The 23,914-nt window shown below is 41.4% G+C and overlaps 1 protein-coding gene across 7 annotated transcripts in view; it reads right to left on the bottom strand.

Annotated features, from left to right (window-relative positions):
- Dscam3 (Down syndrome cell adhesion molecule 3) overlaps positions 1 to 23,914 on the bottom strand; it is a 99,577-nt gene that overhangs the window by 51,990 nt on the left and 23,673 nt on the right. The gene's annotated exons all lie outside the window — the stretch shown is intronic.

The following is a 23,914-nucleotide window of genomic DNA, read 5'->3' as shown; positions in this document are numbered from 1 at the left end:
TGAATATCATAACCCGAGCTTATCAGAAAGATTAAGGCAGACGATATGTGACTGTGGGAAATGCGCGTTCTTATCCTTATCGAAAACCTGGAAAACTCCGCCATTTGTGTGTATCCCCATTCAATTTCTAAATTAAAGTACTTTGAATCGGATTTCACAAAGGGAATTTCTGCATCAGTTTAACTGACCGTGAAAGCTTTCAATTCTCGATAATGTTGAGCATGTAAAAGTTAAAACACACATGAATTTTCAGTTATATCCGCGGCAAACTGGTACTGAAGAACTTTTTGCGTCATATCAATTTTGTATTCATATCAAAATAATATTTTGTTATAATTTTATTATTGAGTCAAAAATAATCGTGGCATCTAGTTCACTGAATATTCGCTAATTTTCGGTCTTTCGGGGGTGATTCGGTTTAATCTGGCACGAGCAATTCCGCAGAAGTTGAATGGCCGTGCGGGCGCGCGCGCGCGCGCGAGTAGTAAGACAAGGACGGGCAAGAGTTATGCATTATGATTCGCTCCGTTCCCTCCCTTGCAACCCTCGAGCGCCAACCTAATAACGTCACTTGTTGCACGAGCCCCCCTGACCCCCACACTAACCCCGTCGAGGCTTCTCTCTCGCTTCGTCTTGCGCGAAACTATCGCCCATCCGGCACGGGAAAGTCCCGTCTCAAGGATATCATTCCCGTCTTATGAATTTCATTTATCTCGAGCGCGAACCGACGCGAACCCGCGCACACACCAACCGCGCGTCGAATTTGCCGTTTTGTGCAGCGTATGAGTATAACATACGTACGTTTAAGCGTATACGTAGCTCGCATATCCCCATTCACGAACCGCAGACCGCGACATCGCGTATACGCGTGTACGAATTCCGCGTGTCTACATCGGCGGGCCTGTTTTTTCTCTTTTTTTTAATATTTTTTTTACGCACGTTCGTTAATACTGCGCAGCTTCGCTACTTTTCGCGCTCTTCGAGTGCGTTTCACGATTCGCCTCGATTTCACGCACGGCATCATGTCCGGTAGTGTTACAGCGAGAAAGCGCCAGGAGAAATTGTAACAATTGAAGGTTAAATCTACATTTTTTGCCCTCTCGCTTATTTCATAACGGTGATACGCAATATCTTTTATCGCGTGTCCAATATCGGCATACATCGTACCTCCAGCGAGTTTATCGAAACAGAAAAAAAGGTTTTATATTGTGCTTTCAGCTGCACGTTCTAAATTGCGTATACTGATAATTTCTAGCGATGTGACAATTTTTAGCGATGGGTTCATAACTATTCGATCGACGTTGCTAGAAAGATGGCGGCGTCGAATAGTTTCGTCTAACTACGAGAATACCGTACTGAAACGAATCAATTTGTTCCCGGAATTTTTTAATTAAACGTTTCCTTTCTTTACCTGCGATCGTTACGCGTGCGGCCGACCATTGCGTGACTCGCTTGCACATTGTAACGGAGCACACGTATAAATGCAATTTGTATGAATGTGGGTGTGTGTATATGTGTGTATGTATGTACATACGTGTATTACAAAGGTATAGTAATATAAGAATATGAAAACTCAATTTTTTTATTTCGCGAACAAAACGTACCTGAAAAAATTTTTATGGCGCTTTATTTATTATTTAATTTTTATTAAAACAACACGCAACAGTGTCTTATCCGTCTTATCCTATCCTTCGCACGCTTCGTTGAACAAAGCGCGTTACGAAATTCGTACGTGGCAGAAAGCGACGTATCATTTATTACTTTGTCGGATAACGCGTTTACAAGACAATAATTCGGTTGCATGAGTCGTAAAATCCGGCATCGTGAAATCACATCTCTCGAGAACGCGCGGGCGTGGAGAACAGTAAAGGGAGATTGTTCGAATGACTTCGCGCTCTTTGCGCGTCGGACGACCCATCGTGGCGCATCGTTAACGAAACTTCGTTGGAATTTCAGCGCGCCATTCCTCACCGCGCAATCACCGCCATATATCACGAAAACCGCGCCGAAGTATCAGCCTGACACGTTTGCACGTTAATGCGGAAATGATCTCAAGTATACTCTGTCCGACGGAAAATTTATCAAATGTGTTCTCTCAACGGCAACTGAGAAGATTTCGACTCTCACAGATTGATTACGAATGTATATACGATTTGTATGACAGTATAGAGTATAGGTGCACCGAACGATTGTGTGCATTACGAAAAGATTCCTGATGCGATTTAATCGCCATTTCTTAGATACGATACTTAGCAATAAAATTCGCCAAGAGAATATCTTAGTATTATTTATAAATTTACCTACTTGAATCATAGATTGTTGCTCCGAAAAGGAAAATTGCTTTAAACAATTTAAAGTTTTACGAATGAGCGTAATACAAAATTGTTTACTATCTTCGAATAAAAGCGCTTGCAGCTTTGAAGCAAGCTCTACGATTTCCGCAAAAAAATATAGGAAAAACGATTAACTAGTCTTGATAATAGGAGCCCCAGGCGATTTTAATCGAATCGAAAGCAAGAGAGCCGCAAGAGGTATTCTGATTGTAATCCGATAAAATTTCGCTCACGCTCGTTACGCTGTCAGATCGCATAAAGCATAAATTTCGGACGGTGTTTAACGAACGCGAGAAAGAGAGAGCCCTCGCCGCTGGTTACGGTTGCGAGATACCGCGGCACAAATGTTTCACCGCGGGGAAAATAATCGACTGCCGGGCTGTCAACGTGTGCTTGAATTGTAGGCAATAATAGCATCGCTGGTATACGCGGGATTAAAAGCGACGGAAAAACTGCGCTCGAGATATATCACACTACCCAATGTATCTCGCGCTAAGCTTTCTGTTTTCATGCAACGCGGCAGAGCCAGAGCGCGGTTCGGTCGAACGCGTTACATCCCAACGAATCTTCCGGAACGAAAGTCGACCGAAAATCGAAATACTGCTATATTCTCAATAAAACGAGTAGCTAAGTGCGTTTTGGAAATTTCGTTTTGGCAACACCATCGTCATTCCGAAATATCACTCTTCCGAGATATTTGAAACGAGATATTTGTATACGTATATATATATTCCCAAAAAGTTGAGAGAACAAGAATGAGCCGTCACATAAAAAGTCATTAAGTAAAAATCATATATGTCAATCGTTCTTTTCTCACAGTTTTCCAGGATACCGTTTGTTTTTCCGGTTTTTGAAATTGTGATTTTCCGGAACGCCTCTTGTGTTCTCGAATATCTCTATGGAAGTGACATTTTCAAATAATAATATTTCGGTGCAATGAATTTTTCGGCGCTGTGTCGTACTTTTTTAGATACAGAATTTCAATTTTTCGAAACATTGTATGTCTATTTAAAATATAAATAAAACTACATATTTTTTATATTTTATAAATTATAAAAAATTTTTTATATAATATTTATTAATAATTTTTTTGCAATTCTATATAATAAAAAAAACTTGCAATCTATTTCGTCGTCATTAATCTTAATCAATTAATAGAATAAAGTTAAAAAATGGCTTTATTATTATTCCTTGTATAGTATTACGTGCGAATATAGAGAGACTTAAAAGATCATTTACATATCTATAATCCGGACAATGACTCTTTGACGGTAAAAGGGAATGGGTAGACATTGTGTCTTTTCATTCTTCCTCCCTAAATGCGAATTAATTCTAATGCCTTTAAGCTTTAATGCTCGTTGAAATATTAGAAAGGAAGATGTTTTCTGCGAAACGCGCATTAAAGGATGTAACAAACGTATAAAAACACTCATTATGCATTGAAAATACGCTTAATACCGCAGAAGGCATCAATATATCAAAAGAGCTTTCGAGCTTTCGAGCTTTCGTCGCGTTTGAATCTGCGCTATGAGTTTCACCCACAATGCGAATTCATAAACGACTCCGGGCGAAGAACGAGGGTATTTCTGTGTGTAATACTGTGCTTTTCCGCTGAGCCACCATCGCGCAATTAACTCCTCCCTTCGTTAACAGCCTCTTATGCATTAGAGGGTGGTATTGGACTAACAATCGTCGCGGTTGGATATAATCCTTTATAGAACAGAAGGCCAAGGAAAGAGACCAGATAAGACGCTATAAAAGACGCGAAGATAATTACGTACGTACTTTAGCTTGCCAGATGATTATTATTTAGATGTCAGTTTATTCATATTTTAAACTTGCATATAAATCATGTAGGATCTTTATTTTATTTAAAAGAAATCTACAACAGTTTAGACCAAGGAACGTTTAATTAGTGACAAATAATAAACTCTCGTTTCGCTTTCGCGCACTACATTTCTGTTCTCGGATCACGACTTTTCCGCACGCTCTCTCGTAACGCCGATTTACGACTGAACCCCGACCGATCGTCCTCAGCATCTCGCTTGACAACAAAACAAAATTCGGAGTAAAACATTTATTGATCAAACATTCAAACATTAAATGAAAATCGCACCTGTTACCACGGGCGCTCCTGAAGACAGNTATTCTCTCTCACTCACTCACTCACTCACTCACTCACTCACTCACTCACTCACTCACTCTCACTCTCACTCTCATTCTCTCACTTCTCCACAATCATACGCTATAATATTGTCACGTAAAAATCTATCGCGAATTTCATATATATTCTCTCTATTTGACTTAATGTGTACATAATTAAAATACACCAAATATACAAACATCTTTTCAGATGTATTAACTTTATTTCAAATTGCTATTTTATTGTACGGTTAAAAAGATTATTTGACGTATATCTGTATTTTTTCCTTACTTAAATCTTTTCAAATAATTGGATATCGCTGCTGAAAGCGCGAGGAAAAGGAGAATGAGTATAGCGAAATGAAAAGAAGGAAATGGCGAAGAATAAGGTACAGTGACGCGAGGATGTGGTAGATACGAGCGAGAGTAAAAGGGATTGCGGGAGAACGTTGGAGGATGTGCCGTCGTTCCGAAAGGATAGATCGTTAAGCTACTGCTGAATGGGGACGTCTCCTTTCTAACTCTCCCGTTCGGCCTTTTCTTCCGCCTGTCTCCCGGCCGACTTTTCGATTTTCTACGTCGTCGCGAAGAAAGGATATTGTTCGAGCAGCGGTGTAGTAGCGGCGCGATAGAGACAGCTGCGAGAGAAAGAGGGTCCCCGAGATCTCAATGAGAATTTTTCATCAGCGTTTGCTCGCTGCCAAAGTGCTGATTAGCGACAACGAAGCCGATGAAATTGTTTTCCGCATCGTTTTCCTCTCGTCACGTCGTGGTCGGTCTCGACACTGAAACCTGTTTTGAAGGATCTCCAGAGGATCGAAGGATCCTCGAACGAGACACAGAGACAGCCAATATCCACAAATTTAGTTGGCTAGCCGACTAGCTAACTGAATACGATAGCTTAAATAAGTTTAAATGAAATTATTCGACATTTTTGCCGCTATTAGAGAGAACTATAGTCGCTCGATATAGTATAAAGTATAAAGAATAATGACGCGGCTACGATCCGTTAGCTGCTCCCATGTGAATACATTATGAACATTTTATCAAAAGTTATATGTTTTCGAAATATAACGGTCAGAGGTGCTGCCATTTTAATCCCGCGCAGAATTTTGTCGGTTCCGTACGATCTGCGTGTATAAAGTATCCCATGCACAGAATCATTGATGCGTGTATCTTTTCAATTACGAATTGTTTCGCAAATTCGTAATTCGAATGTTAAATATCTTGATTAATTTTATCTTTGGCTAACTAAATTTTTCACATTTTTATCGAGACGAGCTACGACTTTTGGTAATATAATTCTCTATATTTAATATAATTTTTTATGATAATATAATCCTTTGTCTTTCTATCCAGTACATAATTGATATAAAAATTGTTACCGTAAGTAGTTAATAATGGAAGAGATAATATCGGAATCAACTGATCAAATGGTAAACACGTATACGTAACGTATACCTTCCATTATAATATTAATCTATAAATAAATTACTCATTAATTAGTAAGTATATTTTATGCTACACCAAATTGCGGAAACTGTTGTTGCTGTCGGTCAGGCTGAATGGTTCATTATCATTTTACGTTATTAAATTGCCTGTTTCAATATCGTTAAATCTTAAAATAACAAAATATTTATTGTAGGAAAATTTTGTATAATAATATAAAGCGATTTACTCTCTCACAGTGATTTAAATAAAATACGCGTTAACTAACTTCCAAATTAAAATCGAGTAATTCTTTAATTAAGATTTGTTCCTCAAGTTTGGCGACGTATTATATACTTCTTCTTACATTTATCTAATTGTCTCTTTTCTGCTTAATTTGCATTTTGCGGCATAAGTTATAAAGTAACAGTAAGTAAGAAACAATAATGAAATAATTAAATTGTGACAAAAATTGGTTTTAACAAAAGCCTTTCTTAAAATTTATTATTATTTTTAACGGTAATAATCGCGCTTTCGATATACATCAGCTTCAATTCATAATCAGCATTATAAATTTATTACTAATGCGATATTGATAGGCTACCTAGCCTTGCCGTGCATTACTCAGTCACGTTGCATCTGCTGAACATTATGAACATCACAGGCCATCATATGTAATTGTTGAATTGCCAAATACTTGATAAGCATTCAGCGTCTATCGACCGCTATCCGAATCAGATCAACGGTCCGTTATCCTTAAAATAAGGGAAGAATTACCAAAATTATTTTGGCGCTTTGAAAAAATTGTAATACTGTTAAATTTAAATATTATTTATATTTATATATGCTTGAATATTGAGCGCTAAGAAAATCTCGCTCAGTCAAAAATTTGTAAAAGTTTGCTTCTGAAATTACTCGCGTTAGTCAATAGACGCGGTAGATGAACATGAAAGCCTTTCAGTTTGACCGTTTCCAAACGGTTTACTCAAACAAAAAGGGACGCGGGAAAAAAGTCGTCCGAGAAATACAAACATAAAAAAGAACATCTTGTCGACTCGGAGAGAATATTCCAGAAATATGAACATACGTCAACATCTTTGGAAACGATCACGTTACACGCAACTACGATTTACAAAGTTAAATCATTGTTTCACTGGCGTGCGTATATCGTTTTTCTTAACTGCCTACGATATTTATATGAATTTTCTCCCCTAGCGTTCGCCCGGCATTTTCCATCGAATCGCGATCAGCTTTTCGCCACTTTAGAATTTGCCCGACCGGAAATTAAACTTGCCGCTTGGCCGATCCGTCCGTCTTTCTCGCTCTATCCCGCTTCCGGGCCGCGGAAACGGATCCTCTCCACGTACTCCTCCTACGTAGCCCTAGCGAGATGGAAACGATCTCTGAGATGTACCGTGAGAGTGACCAGAAGGTAATATCGTTGCGGGTATTGGCCCGTGATCGGGTCAAAGTAGATCTGAAATTTGCATCGCCGCTTCTCTGATGGCTGCGGCTGTTATCGCGGATCTGAAATAATATATTGGATTCCCGTAAAGACGTATATAGCGCACGTAAAGCCGACGATGCGCACGAGATAATTCGTTATCGTTCAAGTGCCCAAATACGCGAGAAACAAATCCGCGTGTTTTTTTTATTTCTTTCTCTTGCTGCTCGATTAATTATAAAGTAACAATTCCGAGTAACGTTTTGGACTGTCAAGCAACCCGTTGGGTTCTTCACTGGGTTCCCAACGTCATTTCTCGTTGAAAAGGAATAAAGTAACTCGCTATTCCGCTCGCCTCTCTATTTCGTCTGTACAACCCCAGAACGGTGTTCTGAACTCGCGGAGTGACCGATACTCGCGAATGCGGCTTCCGGCCGTAAAAAAAAGTGCGAACGCCGTGCTGCCCGAGGCGCTTCTTCCGTCGTTCCGTCGCGTCGTTCGGAGCCATCGTTTACCTACCGGCGAATAAAACCCGTCCGTCTCCATCGTTTCCTGCGGCGTTGTCGCGGAAACGGAAGAACGCGTATTCGTAAAAGTGGACGTCCATTACGTCCACTCTCGCGTTGCTCTGGAAAATTCCCCGCCGTCGCCGGTACGCGCTCGCGTCTATAGACGCGTAAATGGTGCTGGCGAGAGAGAGAGAGAGAGAGTAGAAGAGGACCAGAGAGATCCCGGGGACGTTACCGGCACAGAGAGAGAACCTCCGCAGATTTATGTCCTATTCATTACTAGCGACACACCGACGTGGCGCGCGCGCCCGCGCTCTCTGGGCCCACAAACTCGCCCGCTCGTTCACTCACTCCGCTTTCAACCCCCATCGTCGCTTTTGCTCTCCCTCCCGTCCGCCTACACCGCGAGCACCGATATGTTTACCGTGTAGCGAACCGGTGTTTGCTCGACGCGCACAGCACACCGTTGGTGTACCGGAGGTACCACCCGCTGCGGTACCAGCGTACGTATATGTGGCGATGCATTAATGACAGGCGGACGGCCGCGCGCGACTGTCGAACCGCGCGGCGACCGTAAACGCGCATTCAACTAGGCCCAATGCGAAACATCTCTTGATGCCCCTTTTAATACGCCTTATATTCTCACCAGACCGTCGAATTAGCTTTAATTCTAACGAGATCGAGTTGTAATCGATACACCATTTAACATACTTTCGGTGAACTTACAAGGGAATCTCGTGAACTCGAAAATTTTGATTTCGAAACCTTACGTACATGTAAGGAGGATAAATAGACGTATTTAGAAATGTTCAATTGCGGTAAAAACCACCCCTCGTATGTAGAGCGACTTTTTGATATTCTCGTTTTATCTTTGAGATACGTGTGTGGGCGTCGATTGGCCGATGAGTAATTTGGTGAAATTGTTCATTATAAACTTAGCGCAGCCAGGCGCTTCCCAAGTAGCAAAGATGACGTCTAAAGACGTCTTATTGACGTCGTAGACGTCATTGAGACGTTATTAAGACGTCACTTGACGTCACTTTGCTACCTGGGTCGCGAGACAACGCCGATTTGCCCACATGCGGTTGTTTGAATGTAATGCCGGGCTATCGTCTTACAATTAGTAGGGGCACACGTGACCACCCCTTAGAATCGTTTTTAGACCGCAATTAAAAATTTTTAAATTTGTCTATTCCCCCCCTCCTTTCTACATAAAGTTTCATCAAAATCAGAATTTTCAGATTTGCGAAATTTTCTTGTTAGAGGTATGGAAGAAATTAATTATTATCGTTTAACTCTTTATAAAAAATGTTTTTTAAATTCGATAATTGGTTAGTAGACAATTATCAATTTAAAGGCCAATACCAGCATACAAACGCAAATGTACGTGTGACAGTGTACTTTAAACAGTTTTTTCAAATTTAATTCATGGTGTACGTGATAGATTCCTCTTCGGGAAATCAAGATTCAACTTCCACTAACAAAGATCTTCATCAGTCTAATGATCCAAAATAATTTTTTTTTTTTTTACTTAATATTGCGAAGATTCTTTACAAAAATCTTTTGTAAAGAATTTGCTTATTACACCCGTATGGAAAATTACCAACAGGCATTACAAGTGACTCAATAGAATTTCTGAATATCAGTATAGCCTCTAGTTGGTTTTGCTAGTATTAATTTGTTAATCCGCGGACCATTTCCTCCGGCTAACTCTGCAACTAAATCGTGTGGCGGGTATTCGATTATATCGTGTCAGTGTGCTCGGCAGAAACTATTTGCATTACCGGAATAGGAACAAATGGTGCGCGGGTCGTGACCGTCGCGCACGGAGCCGTATATTTAAGTCAGGATATTTGCGTTTGTGCGGCGGAGACGAGGCCGGGACAGGGACACGAAAGGCGTCCCGCTCGGATATTTAAGCGTAAACGTAACAACGCCATTCGATCGAGTCCCGCTCGAGTCATGCTATCGGTGGAATATTGCAAATTCGCTTTACAGGACCCGCGGCGTGAATGCACGCACGCCCGCCCCATATGTATGTATACGGGCATTCGAGGTTGCGCTGCAGTATCGTCGCATTTGATGGCGTGGCCATTCTCGCTGAATTACGATGGAAGTGTGCACCGAGCATCCCCTTTCCGTCCTCTCTCTCTCTCGTCGCTGCCGGTGGTATTCCGAGCCGGTGATTTCTCCTCGCCTAACTATACGCGGGCGGGTCCACGCTCGGAAGCCTTACGACCTTATCTAACTCACTGACTGAAAAAATTCGTGATCTTGAAATACGAAGACTAACGCTTGAATCGCGAAATCCGCGAGATTCAGGGTGTTCCCGGCAAGCGAAAAGTATCCGGTCGGCAATACCGTTCCCGCGATCCACGATCGCCTTAATTTTACTAGCCCATCGCACTTTAGCTCGCCCTTCGCACGATCTTACAAACAAAAGTGTTAATTTGAAAATGACTTTTATTCATCGCGTAATCTTTTTGGATTACGCTTAAATTTCAGCGTTACTATTCAGAGTCGCATGCGGAAAAGGTCCTTTGACTACGATTTGCGAGAGATAATGGCTCGTATTTACCGTCCCTTTTAATTTTTTTCAGACCGCGTGCACTGAAAAAGATGAATTCTCGCAAAAGATGTCGCTTACACGACACACACAAAAAAACGAGAGAAGAAATAAAAAGAGTCTGACGTACCGCAGCTTATTCTGCTTTCATCGTATACGAACTCCGAGCCCATCCAGTTTATACTGCCGACGCTCTTGTGTAATCTGTAGGTTTACTCTTATTCGTCATGACTTATCCTACCATATTCTGACATTTTCCAGCAGCATACTTTGGCACGGTTGTTTCACCGTGGCCGGCGCTATCTGTACGCTCTAACTTTCTTGATAACGCGCTTTAATTTAAGCGGCAATTAACATCCTTAATTAAGCGCGATAAAAATGCGATTCGATGAAGTCGTCGAAGCGCGCACCTTTGCGGAAACTGCGAGCATCGATGATCTGTTTGCGAAAGATAGATGCCTCTGGAAGCTTTGCCAGTCATGTCGAGAAACTTTTATCGCGCGTCAAAAGTTCTCCCATTTCGTCGGCGAACGGCGCGAGGCGGACGTGTGTTATCGAGGTATCGGATCACCCGATAGCGAGAAATCGATAATGTCGCACCCCCTACCCCGAGTTCTTATATAGCGCACCATATTAGCGGCAATCTCTTCTAACCGAGGAAAAGAGGTGTTTGGTTACATCAAGTTTATTGAGATTTGGAAAGTCGCTCTCTCGCGAACCGCGTTATACCGCACATTTTAACGTTATAACTTGACTTTTATCTAACTTGATACTAAAAGCTAATAAGGGCGGATTGTATAATGTTGCTATAAACAGATATGTGCCGAGTGCGGATGAAACAAATAATGGTAGAAAATAAAAAACAAATCTATAAATGTCTCTATAATACGAGCGATAAATATTTGTACGCGTCTGCCCTGCTTATACTTTTGTCTCTCGTATATAACCACTCAATTCTACGTTCCATTTCTATTCGTTAGAGAGAAGCAAATAATCAATTTCTCTGATTTACTTATAGGGGTAGAGATAAATTAGTTCACGTACGTATATTTAACTTCTCGGTCCCGTATTAATTGCGATCATTTTCATGCGCGATAAATCTGACCGAACTTCACTCTAATCTCGAAATGTAAGTTCATATCTCAGGCAGCCGCTGTTGCCCGACATTTGGACTGATGGCCGAGCCATAGGGGATGAAATCTTTAGAGGTGACGCTGATGTATCGTCGCTTGTCCCGCAAATGTCGAGGAAGATCTGTCGACTATAATACGCCGAGAGACAGAGTTACATTCGCGGTAGACGCCGGGAATGTAACGAGCGCGCACAGCGGAACATCGTGATGGCGAAGAAAGTCGCAGAATTCGTACCTATATGCATTTCGGCTACGGCGTGCATATACGCGAGTAGGATAGATAAAAGAGGGAAGAGAACGTTGAAGCATTTGCATATGCGAGTGTCCGTATTTGTGAAGGATCGATAGCGCGATAGAGAACTTTTCGCGTCGTTATTTCGGTACATTCGGTACGCGATTCTGTTTGCGCGAGGGCATTCGTTTTACAAAGAGCGATTCAACGGGATATTGTTGCGCTAAGCAGAAACCGCGTTAATCGATTGTTACAATGTTAACGCGTTGAGTGCCATAGCGAATATTCGTGTCGGTTGTGATATTCGACGCTACATGTCGCGCGATGTTTCCTTTTACGTTCAACATTCCGGCCCGTAATAATTGTAACATGCAAATATAATCGAGCCACAAAATTATTTCCTCCAGTTAAAGATATAAGGCCTCTTCTCTCTAGCTGCGTTATATTAACAATTAGAATCAAAAGCCATGCGATCCAAGCTTAGGTCTTTGAAAGCCTTATATTAGTTTTGATTCTAATTGTTTGTATATCGTTACGATCCTATTTCTCTTATTATGCGTTATATTATATATTTTTTCAATTAAAATGATACATAAGTTGGATAGATATACAATTAGATGCTGAGGGAAGGAAAAGGAAAGATGAAAAAGTATAGTCTGCACAGATCTGTATTCGAATCGATGGTTCGTCTAAGTTAAATTATCGTTGACACTATCGAATGGCAATATTGTTCTTTAATATTCGACAGTAAAATTGTTTAGACGAAGCGATTGGAATTAGACTTACAATTAGCGATTAGAACTCACAACTTGAAGTAGAAATCCACCATTGTGACTTTTCCCCGTTGAAAATGCAAGACCAACGGCATTAACGATAATCGACAAATGATATACCGCTGATTGTACGAGGGACGCGTGTTGGCTGACCGTGAGACCGAATAATTCCCATTCAGCTGCTAAAGAGTACGAAGGACCAACGTTTTGTCGCGCGTAATATGAGAGCTACGCCGAAGCGCGTTGCCGAGCTATTGGCTCTCAAACGTTGCACAATGAAATACTTTCGATCCCACACGTCTCCGCGGCGCGGCCGTTTAAACGCGAGTCATGAGCGTGATCCTCCAAATCGTTCCACCCCTCTAACCGCCACCCTTACAAATAGACGGGTTTACCCTGCTCGGTCCCTTATAAGGGCAATCATAAGGTGTTTATAGTACGTTGCGCTACGTAACGCGATCGCTGGGGGCTAATCGTCGAGGCCACGCGCGCACAATTGCGATCACGCTACCGTGTATGGGTGCTGGAAGGATAGGGCGAGAAGTGGAGGTTTAGACGCTTATCTTTGTACACACCGTAATCCCGTTGAAACAGTGATAGCGACGCGAGTACTGCCGTGATATGTGCCATGGGAGTAATAAACGACCGTTTACCGAGATAGTAAATAACGGACGGCACTCCGCGCCTCCGTTATCAATCGCCCCAGTATATAAGGGATCTTGATCGCGCGAGTACGGAATATTGAATCGATCAATTTCCCACGTTGCCGTTACTCACCACGACAAATTGGTGACGTACGTCCGAGTGGGGGATTGCGATTCTATTATTCCAATGATTTCACGGCGCGGATATTTTATATTCCGCGTCTTCAACAGCGCACATCGGGCAACGCCTGTGATCATAGTCGTGATTTAATGCCGTTAAATTTATTGTGTTGCCGAACGTTGTTAAAAATGTGAAATATATTTCCCCAACAACATTGGCGATGTAACAATCGCGCCCTATTTTAGCGGCCTGCGACCTATTACACGCCGCTAGTTGCCACTATACGTTGACTGTCACAACTAGTTTATTATGGTAATTAATCTACATATATAGTGCATGTTTTTGGCTTGTTAATTGCCCACAGGGTAATTGCACAATGCAGGGTCTTATAAGTTTCAAGTATGTTCTACAATTATGTCTCGGAAATTGTATAGCAAGCGAGATCGGATTTTGAACAATTGACGATTTTGCAGCGAAAGTTATGTAACGCATGAAAGTCTTGATAAAATTCGCGCGAATCATTTCTCATCTGACCGTACAGATGAAATTTCAAATGAAATAACGTTTCAATATATGCGCGCAGCGCAAGGCAATTTGCGCTCTTCTTGTATATGTCGCGTTCGCATTCCATCGCACCTAAATCCATCTAAAAAAACGGAGGGTATCGGGGAGTTTTTTACGGACGAGCGAGCATCGGAAATTGTTTCCGTAGCATAAATTCTTAGTGTGAAATTCCTCGGGGGAATTAGGGTTTTCCGATCCCCGATAAAGATGCTGGCGCCGATGGAATATAAACTACGGAGTGACCTTCAACTCGGGGAACTCGTCGAGCGAAAAGAATACAGAGACTGAAAACGAACCCGATGATCGGTCAAAGGATATTTCTAGGCGAATCTCCTTCGGCCGTCGCGAGTAACAATTTTATCCTACCGTATCAAAACGCTGGTATAACATTGAATTTGTCCGAAATATTTCTCGGACGAGCGATGGAACGTGGAATATTTGTCAAGAAGAGTAACACGGCTGTCGTACTGTCGCTGCTTATATTGTTAGAGATGCTAGCAGATATATGACATATATGTGACAGTAAATATATGCGACATGCTTTCGATTCCATTTCCTAAAGTTTGAATACCTCGACACATAATCACTTTCTGCTAAATTTAAGTAAAAAATAAAGAGCATAAAATGGGAATCTTGAGCGCAATGCTCGATCGAGCGAAGGGTTGCCTTTCGTGACGCACGTGTAATGCAATCGAATCGAGTGCGGAACATTATAATGGCGAAGTATTTGACCTGAGGGGACTTTTCAGGGGTTGAGACAAAAGCGGCCTCGAAATCAGCTCGCGTTTCATCGATCGTGCCGTAGAAGCGCACTGCCGCGCCGCGGAAACCGCGGCTGCGAACACACTAATTCGAAAGATCGCTTTCGAATTAGCTCAGCGATGCGCTAATGGATCAGAAGAGCCCGCACGCGATGCACGCGATCATAGAAAGCATTATCGATGAGTCAAAATGGCCATGATGCTAGTGAAATCATTGATAAACGATCATCACTCTTCGATAATCGATTTCCCTTTAATTTACAAATATCTGTATTTGTCGAAAATATGTAAATAAAATAATCTTTAAAAAAGTTATTTAAAAAGAGAATTATCTCATCGGAAAAAATCTAGCGAGCTTCCACAACCGTGACAATTTTTTCTCGTCAGGATAGTAACTCAACTCCGCGACACACTTCCGGACCCGACGCTCTAAGAATTGCCGAAATTTTATACAGAAAAGTACATTCCGTGAGTCAGCGGGATGTAGTTTTGACGAAAGGAAATTAGATGGTCCTTAATGGGCTAAATACGGATTACGTATAATTATTCACTGGTGACCGGTCGTTCCCTGACTACCGTAGCTGCCTAGGCGCGCGCTGGCTCGTCCGGTCAATAAATCTAAACGTATCGAAGGGATTACCGGGTGGCTCGCGAGTTCCATGACCGCGCGGCTTTGGCGCATTAGCTATAATTATACGGCGACGGGGAGGCGAACCTACTGGGCGCGACGACGCATCACGTAGATCAAACGTTGTCGCAATAATGATGGAGCGCCTTGAAACTGAACGGATAGGGATGCTCCGTCGACCTTTAGTCGGCTTTTGACCTCGCTTTCGTCGTTATTAGCCCCCGTACGTATATGTACGTGTACATAAGTACATACGTATACGCATATATGTATACGTGTACGCGGGCACCTGACTATTCTGCACCATCCGGGGACACTGGTCTCTCCTCTCTTCCCCCCTCTCTCTCTCTCTTTGTCTCTCTCATGTTGGTGTATCGCTCTCGCATCCTGCCATCGGTCGCACGTGACACACGGCTCGTGGTGCGAGCGTACGATGTTACGCGAACGGATCGTAGATATCTTGCGGCATGGACGTTCTCCAATGGTCAAATACACGCTACATCGAGCATATGCGAAGGCACTAGAAATTGTCCAGCTGCACTCGTCATTACCTGCTGACGCTCGTCACACAAGTGCCCGCGTTACGTGACGCACTGGAAAAAAAAAATGATGCGGACCGACCTGCATGCGATTTTAAAGAAATATTGATTTCACTCCCGCGAGCGCACGATATATTTTAATTAACAATCTCTCTGCGCTAGAACTTTTTTTTTTTATTTTTACATGGAACTGACGCTGTTTTACGCGCATTACGATAATTTTATCCTCTCATTGTTTCAGTTGTTTCGATTATGCGAAATATTCCAAAATTACATTCGTAGCGTGCGTTACATTTGGCTACGTTAATGTAACGTATTTTAAATTACCCCTTCTATGATTTTACCTAAATTTTCGTAATTATTATTGTTCTTCTATTGTAATGCTATACGTGGAACAATTGAATACTATTGAAGAACTTTGTTTATTACATAATTTATCACGTGATTAAACAGAGCGTTTAATAATTGATAGACTGGTATACTAAATTCAGTGCAAAATTATTTATATGGTGTATTGTGGAACAACGGCGCGGCACACAGCGGGCTGGAAAATGGGCGTCTTCTCTCTCCTTCGTGTTGGTTAAGTGTTAAGATGGGTACCAAACCGCTAGGGAAGCTACAGTGTACATATCATTTAGATAAACGTGGGAATGCCATTTGGGATTTAAATCCGACCAACCCATGTTTGAGTCTTCGTCCATTCTAGATCGCGAGACTGCAGTAATAGCCTCTGGTACGATGATTCATGTTATTCTCATGAACAATAATTCATACGACAGTAAAAGACTTTAATACCTGGCAAATCACAAACTTTCCTTAAACGGTGCCAATTTCGTTGTAATTTTTAATTCCCTTTAACATAATGCATTGCCAATTTAGAATTAAAACAAAATGATCGATCTCGGGAAATATTGTTACCCCTTGTTCTTTAAAAGTAATTGCAATTCAACTATGTATTTTCTCTTTACGGATGTTAAAATATTAAACAAGAAGAATTTGTATACTTTAGGATGTTTTTTAACGCGATAATAATAGAAAATGATTATCAGCGTGTACGTGCGCGCGCACGCGTTGAGCTTTAGATATAATATCGGATTATATACCAGGGCGGTAGAGAGAAAGGGAAGAGAGTGCGATAAAAGATCGCACAAATAGTGAAATAAATTAGAAATGCGAACGGAACTGCAGAAACCGACGGGCAGAGACGAAATCACGTGATTGTGTCTGAATACCGACACTTCCTGTAATACATTTCGTCGTTCGCAGGAGCGGACAGAAATTATCTCTTCCCTCGTTTCGAAACTACATTGTTTTCTTTTTTTTCTTTGCCCTACTACGTCGCGTTCTCTTTCGCTCTTTTCGTGAAGCGTACAACGAAATCCTAAGCCGCTTAGAGGCTTAGCAGACCCGACGAAAATTCCACCCGTTCTAGCCGCGACTGAAACGAAATTCTCTGGTCTGATTCCCTGGCCCGTCATCCTGCCTTTTTCTCTCAGCGCGTAGTTACTTACGGCAAACCGTTCAACGGCTAAAAAGCAAAAAAATGAATTAACCCTTAAATGACTAATTTTTCGTAGCGTTTTGAGTATTTTTTAAATACATAATGACCGCTTAAAGTATTCTAAACAAATATTCAAAAATATCTCCTTTACTAATTTGAATCCTTTACTCGGAATCCTCTAAAAGGAACTCATCCAGAAGGGAAAGGAAGGTCAGAAGGACCAGAGAAGGCTCTTTACAGATGTGCAAAAGCCGCGCGTTTTCAGTTCGAACTTTATAAGGGAGGGTACACAGAGCATCGAAAAGTCGCTTTGCATATGCAAAGCTGCGCACTCAAGGATTAAATAAAGTAACAGAAGTAACATGAAGACAGAAACAGGATGATTAGGAGAAACATCAATTTAGACACAACACATACAATTATAAAGGATAGTAAAGTATAATGTAAGTTGACAAAAAGCGATAGTAGTATAAGAGACAAACAAGGCGGCCGGTAAAACCGGCGGGGAAAAATAATAAGAAAGAAACGGAGGGCAGACACACGGTAGGGAAAGGGGAGAAACAGAGGTACACGGCGAGTGAGAGTGACATCAGGCGGAAAAAGACGAGGGGGAAAAAAAATGAGCGAGCACGGGACCGTATCTCTTGCCGGAGAGACTGCGGACACTGTAGTACAAAAACGTTCGATTTGGATGATACGACCGGTGGTGGGACGAGGCACAACGGTAACGCGATGAATCGCAATTACTGGGGATGGGGGAGGAGGGGGAGAGAGGGCGAGCGACGAAACCTCATTTGAAAACTGGCCGTATAGAGTAGGCAATTAACGACAATTAGTAGCGCAACCGGTATTTTACTCGCACCAGTGGTGGCGCGCTCGTGTACAAAATCTATTATCCAGGTGTACCGCGTGCGATACCGTGGTCGTCGTCCCGCATACGCTCCCTCCTCTCTCTCTCTCTCCCTCTCTCTCTCCCTCTCCCTCTTTATCATCGATATAATTGTCGTTGCCACTCTTTCGAGTTTGTCTAACAATGCTACCACGCCATGTATCCCGATACATTGTCATATTTATTTAATAATTTGTGATCAGCGCGAATTACAAATCGCGCGCACGCCTTAAGCGGCTGTGTCGCTGCGCATGTCACGACTAGGGAGATAGATCGATATCGCGCGGATGAGCCCGAATCTTTTTATTTTCGTCCCATTTGAAACTGGCACTCTCGCAATTTATATTCTTTTCTAGTTTATTGTCTTTGATTTCGCGCTCAGTTTGAATTTTCGTTGAATACTGCAAATAACGGAGATGTACCAATGATCGATGATAATATATCGAATAATGTTGAAAGAAAATACTTTACGTGAGGCTTGTTCTAGAAATTTATAGGCGCAAATTGAAATTAATTTGCTTTCAGATTAACTGCGCGAGTTGAATAAATTTCGCTTGTTGAGAGAACGGAGATTTTCCACTTTTAGATTTGCGCGGATTTGCAAGTCATACTTTTTTCCGGTTATGATGTTACGTCCTGGTGGAATAGATTTCGCGAGGATAGAACGCATTTTGCGATTAAAGGAAATGAAATATAATCTTGGATCAACATAACCCGACAATGTAATCCTCGCATTACCAGCTGATATATGTATACCGGTTTTTCCGGATTAAAGAAGAATTGCCATTCCGAGATTTTACCGTGCTAATTTCACTTATGAAATTAATGAAAATCTCTGTCACGTTTCTGCCGTCTGAAACAGATTTCGCACAAGCTAGCATAAAGCGAGAAGAATTTCGATCGGCACAGCAATATAATCCCGGCTCCCGAGAACGGCTTCAGCTTTACAGCACAGCCATCTTATTTCGCCACAGCTAAGCGACGACTCTTTGTACTTTTCCCCTGTCAAACCAGCGTCTAATGGAGCCCAGAATATTTGTGTCGGCAAAAAAATTCGGTGTCACTGAAAGAATTTCGCTCGACGTTCGCGGGTACCTATATCAAAATATACCTCGTGCCATTCGATGGAGAGACATCGCCATTGCGAAATACGCGCACGGATAATCCGAGAACAGCATATTTTTTCTCTCGACTACTTTCTGTTCCACTTCTCCTATTAAAACAACCGTAAAACGAAACGTATTCACAATTATTCGTATTCACAGGTATTCGTTGACGTACAACGTCAACGCGTTAAGAATTAAGATGACGAATTGTAAAGTAAACACGAACGGAGAAGTTACCGTATTAAAAGCAAGATCGGAATGGCATGGTCCAGGAAAGTACCACTGTTCTATTATCGGCGCATATTCCGGTTCGAGTAACGAGCTCGACGATAATAACGTCCGATGGTTTGCAACGCTGGAATGAATATTTTTCGGAGACGTGTGGCGGCGACCTGGGATCAATTCTGTTCGAAAAAAAATTCATTCCCCGGAGAACGCACTATATTTTATCGACGAATAGAACCGATCAATAATGCAGGTACGATGCGCATCGCGTATGCGAGGGATGAATTTTTACTCCACAATGATCGCGAAATACTTTTCGTCGCCGTGTATGGTGATGAAGGCTTTGCTACTCATCTTGGACAGACATTTAATTGGATTATCGTATTCCGCTTTACGTTTGTATTTTTTTCAAGATGCGTTAGCGTATGTCTTTGTAATTTAAATTTATTTTAAGTCGAATAAATTTTTGGAGCGACTTTACAAAATCAGCATCACACACACAAAGATATATTTGCGTTAATAGATCTTTAACTATAGATCACTGATCACCGGAAAATTATGTTGTTCGGAAAGAACTCGTGAATATTGTAAGAGAAAAAGAGAATGATGAAATAGTTGGAAGAAGAAAAACGTATTTATATTTAAACATTTATTTATGGTACAATATTAGTAATTAAAGATATCGATTTTTCTCTCGTATCTCAATGATACACGCTGCGTGCAAATTAATTTCAACTGTTTATCTCGCTTTGACGTTATCTAGTCAGATACAACGTCGCTACTTTTCGGATTTGCTCACGGCGGAAAAGAGGGACATTATATAGGGTCTCCGAGTGTACATGTGTACGCGAAAGCAAACGTCATTTGCCGCGTTCGCCGAGCCGCGCGCGAATGAGCGAGTGCAGAAGTGACGAAAGTGCGGGAGGGGGACGAGAGGGAGACGCGAGGCAACGGCATTAAATTGCAAAATAGTTTCGCGGTAAATAACGAGCGGAAAGTTCGCTTCTAGAAGATGTACTCGCGGTGTTCGTCGGTAGTAGACGTTTTTCTTCGTAGTATATCATTACGCGTGCGCGTGTACGTGCGGAATGGGATCTGATTCCTTCCCCGCTGCCTCGAGCAAACAAATTTCAGACCCGCTTGCCTACAATATTTTTTTCTCGATTTTTCCCATTATATTTTATACCAACACATGTTGACATTTTATAGATAAATTAATTTGATCGTGGCGAGAGATATGTGTGCGGCGTAGCTTAAATAACTGCGGCCGCGGCGGAAATATGTGCTTTGTGTCGAAAACACTTTCTGAAATAACTATAGAAATGCATCAGGGAAAAATGTTTTCAATTTATCAAATAGCTAGTGATGAAATCGTTTATGTTATTGTGCATCGCGAAATTGTTCAACGGGCGTAAAAAATTGGATATTTAATTTTTGAAGTAAAAATATATTGGACCATATAGAATTTTGAAATTTCTCAAAAGCGTGCAATAACGTTACAAAAAGTTACAAGTACAATTCTAAAGGAATCACCCGATATATCGCCGTTTCATCCTCTCGAGATTTTCTCTTATCCGAAACCTACAGTCACCACGAACTACCGAATCGAATTTAATTACCGATGTGCAGATATTTACTTCGTAAACTACCTAGGAGCGAGAGAACCAAATGGAAGGACGAGCGGCGAGCTCGTTAAAAATTTAATTTTATACGACGACAGCCGTCTCCCCCAGTTTCTCTGAGCTTCCAGCTGTCTGTCACAAAGGTCATCCAAGATGGCGGGCACCCCGTCTGACACGATCCACGGGATTCGTTTTCTAATTAAGTCTTTTTCATAATTCTGTCATTTATTTCAATGCGCTGCCAGTATTCAGCGTATCGTAAAATTCAATCTCGTGCGTTACATACATTCGCAAAAAGAAATTTCTCATGTTACTTTTTACTTTGCTCTTGCTTATCGCATCTCGACGTAATATACATTTTATTCACGTTAATGAGTTAGTATGTATATATATATATATATATATATATATATATATAAAACTCGAACGATGCTTTCTGTTGATTGTTTTTTTAATACAATACATAAAAGAAGGAATAAGATTAAAATCAAAGATCCTCGGCGTCGTTTTCCAAACTGTCCATAAGAATTAACGTTACGCGACAGATGAAATTACTAAGAACATCATATATATATATTCATTATTCCGCACTATATGATATCGCTTGTTTCAACAAAATCTATATCGCGGATAATAGTGAGACTAAGCTACTTCCCAGGGTCCGACCAAAACAAGTTTTGCGGACGGATATGCGCTTATACCAGACCGCAAGGGGTTAAAGCGATTTCCGTTAGTCATAGAAACGCCAGACTCGGGTAAACCGTCCGCTCAGTTTCAAGCAAACCGCCGAGCTCGTTCGCCTTTTAAAAGTTTTCAGCTATTGCCGGGACCGCGATTCAGCTCTCTTACGGCGCGCCGGCATTTTCAATAACTTTATAATGCCCCGCAGGAGGAAGACCGCAGCGATGAATATAATTGTACCGAAGTTTGGACAGTTTGCAGTTATTTCTCGTGATGTCAGGGAACGAGTCTCGGGTATAAAAAATGCACGACCTCTATTTCCATTAACCGAGTTGATCTGGAAATTGTATTGTTAAGCCCGAAAAAAGCAGAGAGGAGAGTATTACAACGACAATAAAATATATACGTGCACACTAGAAAAGTAGATTACCTAGATTAAGAATAAAAGTTAATAGCGTATAAGAGTTAGTGGTGCTTATGAATCAAATGGGAATCCACTAATCCTAAATAATCGCTCAGAATGACGAAGCAAATATAAGTTGCGAATGTAATGACTCCCACAAAAGCTTTACGCAAACTTTAATCCTCTCTCGTCGCAGTAAATATCTATATAAGCAATTCGCTGTTTTATGCTTAATGAGCGTTCGTGAGAGAGCGAGACTATGACCAGGACGAGTTGTTGGCATGGCACCACCGCCGATTTCCATTCCTTGAGTATCACGATTACATTTGCATTTAAGGTGCTTCAATTAGTGCGCGGAGACAGCCTCGCGTAATGACGAAAAAGAAAGCCCGCGCGCCTTACGCGACGCCGTCCTTTCCCGGCACTCTCCCGCGTATACCTTCTTTTAAACCGCGATCGCAATTATCCCGGTGCTGGTTACCGAGCGGCAATCGCGAACGTCGATGATCCCGTACTTTCCCGGCTCTCTTTGCTCGCATACCTTCACGCTTGTTAAACCCGATTAAGTGAGTTAGTATGAGTAACGTAAAGAAATATGAGCGGAGTACGCGTAGTTAGGCAGTTTCGCGCGCGTCGTTTTGTGATTCTTAGTGAAGGATTACTCGGGATATTCATTTTTTATTTTTACTCTCGTTTGAGTGATCCGCGCGCATAAACAAGATCACCGTTAGCATCGTCCTGTAAATTACAGTAAAGTATAGAAATGTTTACTGGATGCACACAGTAGCAAGAGCTAATATTATAATTAATAAGCTAATTGAGTTTTTTTTTTTTATTATTGTGCTGCGAACATACGCGTATCATTATTCATTTTTTCGCACTATTTTCGGCGAATTTCGAACTTTCTTCTTTCTTAAATATCGACTTTTCGAATTTATTTTATTCGAAATGAGTTGCGATCAAAGAAATTACTGTGAATTATTAATAATCTTACGTTGTTCTTTAGCTAATAATTCCCCCGAAGTTCCTTCGCTAATCGCTACAAGCAGGCTATTGTCCGAAAACTTACAATCGAGTATTACATCTCGTAAAACTCGCCGGATCTAATAAACGGCATCTAATAAAGTATCTTGAACTCCCTCCCCCCTCCCCCTAGAATCAACAAAGTTTCATTAAAAGCGACCTGTAATAGCGTAGCCCACTATTATACGAGTCGCCATAAATGAGTAATTCCTTGTGCACGTATACGTATCTCAAATCGATTTCCATCGAATTACCGAGTCTATCCTCCCTCGAATTCAATTCTTCGGATGTACCTCGTACGAAAACGTAACCGAGGTAACTTGTATTTACGTCTTTCCGTACTGCTTTCCTCACACTCGAGCGGCAATGTAAGTTTACACTCGCCCGGATACATGTAGCGGTAGTGCAATCGTGTCAATATACGATCTTAACGATATATACTTGCACGTTTACGCATTACTCAGCTCGATATATACACGTGACGAATCTCGTGTATTCTGTTCTATATATTTACAAATCTTAAACTGTAATTTGTACAAAAACTGCCAAAGCAGTCAAAATGACTGATTTGTAATTTTTTATTAAACGTAAAATTTATAACGATAAATTTTCTGAGTTTTCTCGTAATTTACTTTTCCTCTTTATTCC

This window comes from Temnothorax americanus, unplaced genomic scaffold, assembly GCF_048541705.1.
Source record: "Temnothorax americanus isolate GAGA-0224 unplaced genomic scaffold, ASM4854170v1 Scaffold3, whole genome shotgun sequence".
Lineage (NCBI taxonomy): Eukaryota > Metazoa > Arthropoda > Insecta > Hymenoptera > Formicidae > Temnothorax > Temnothorax americanus.
This window is presented reverse-complemented; position numbering and strand designations above follow the sequence as displayed.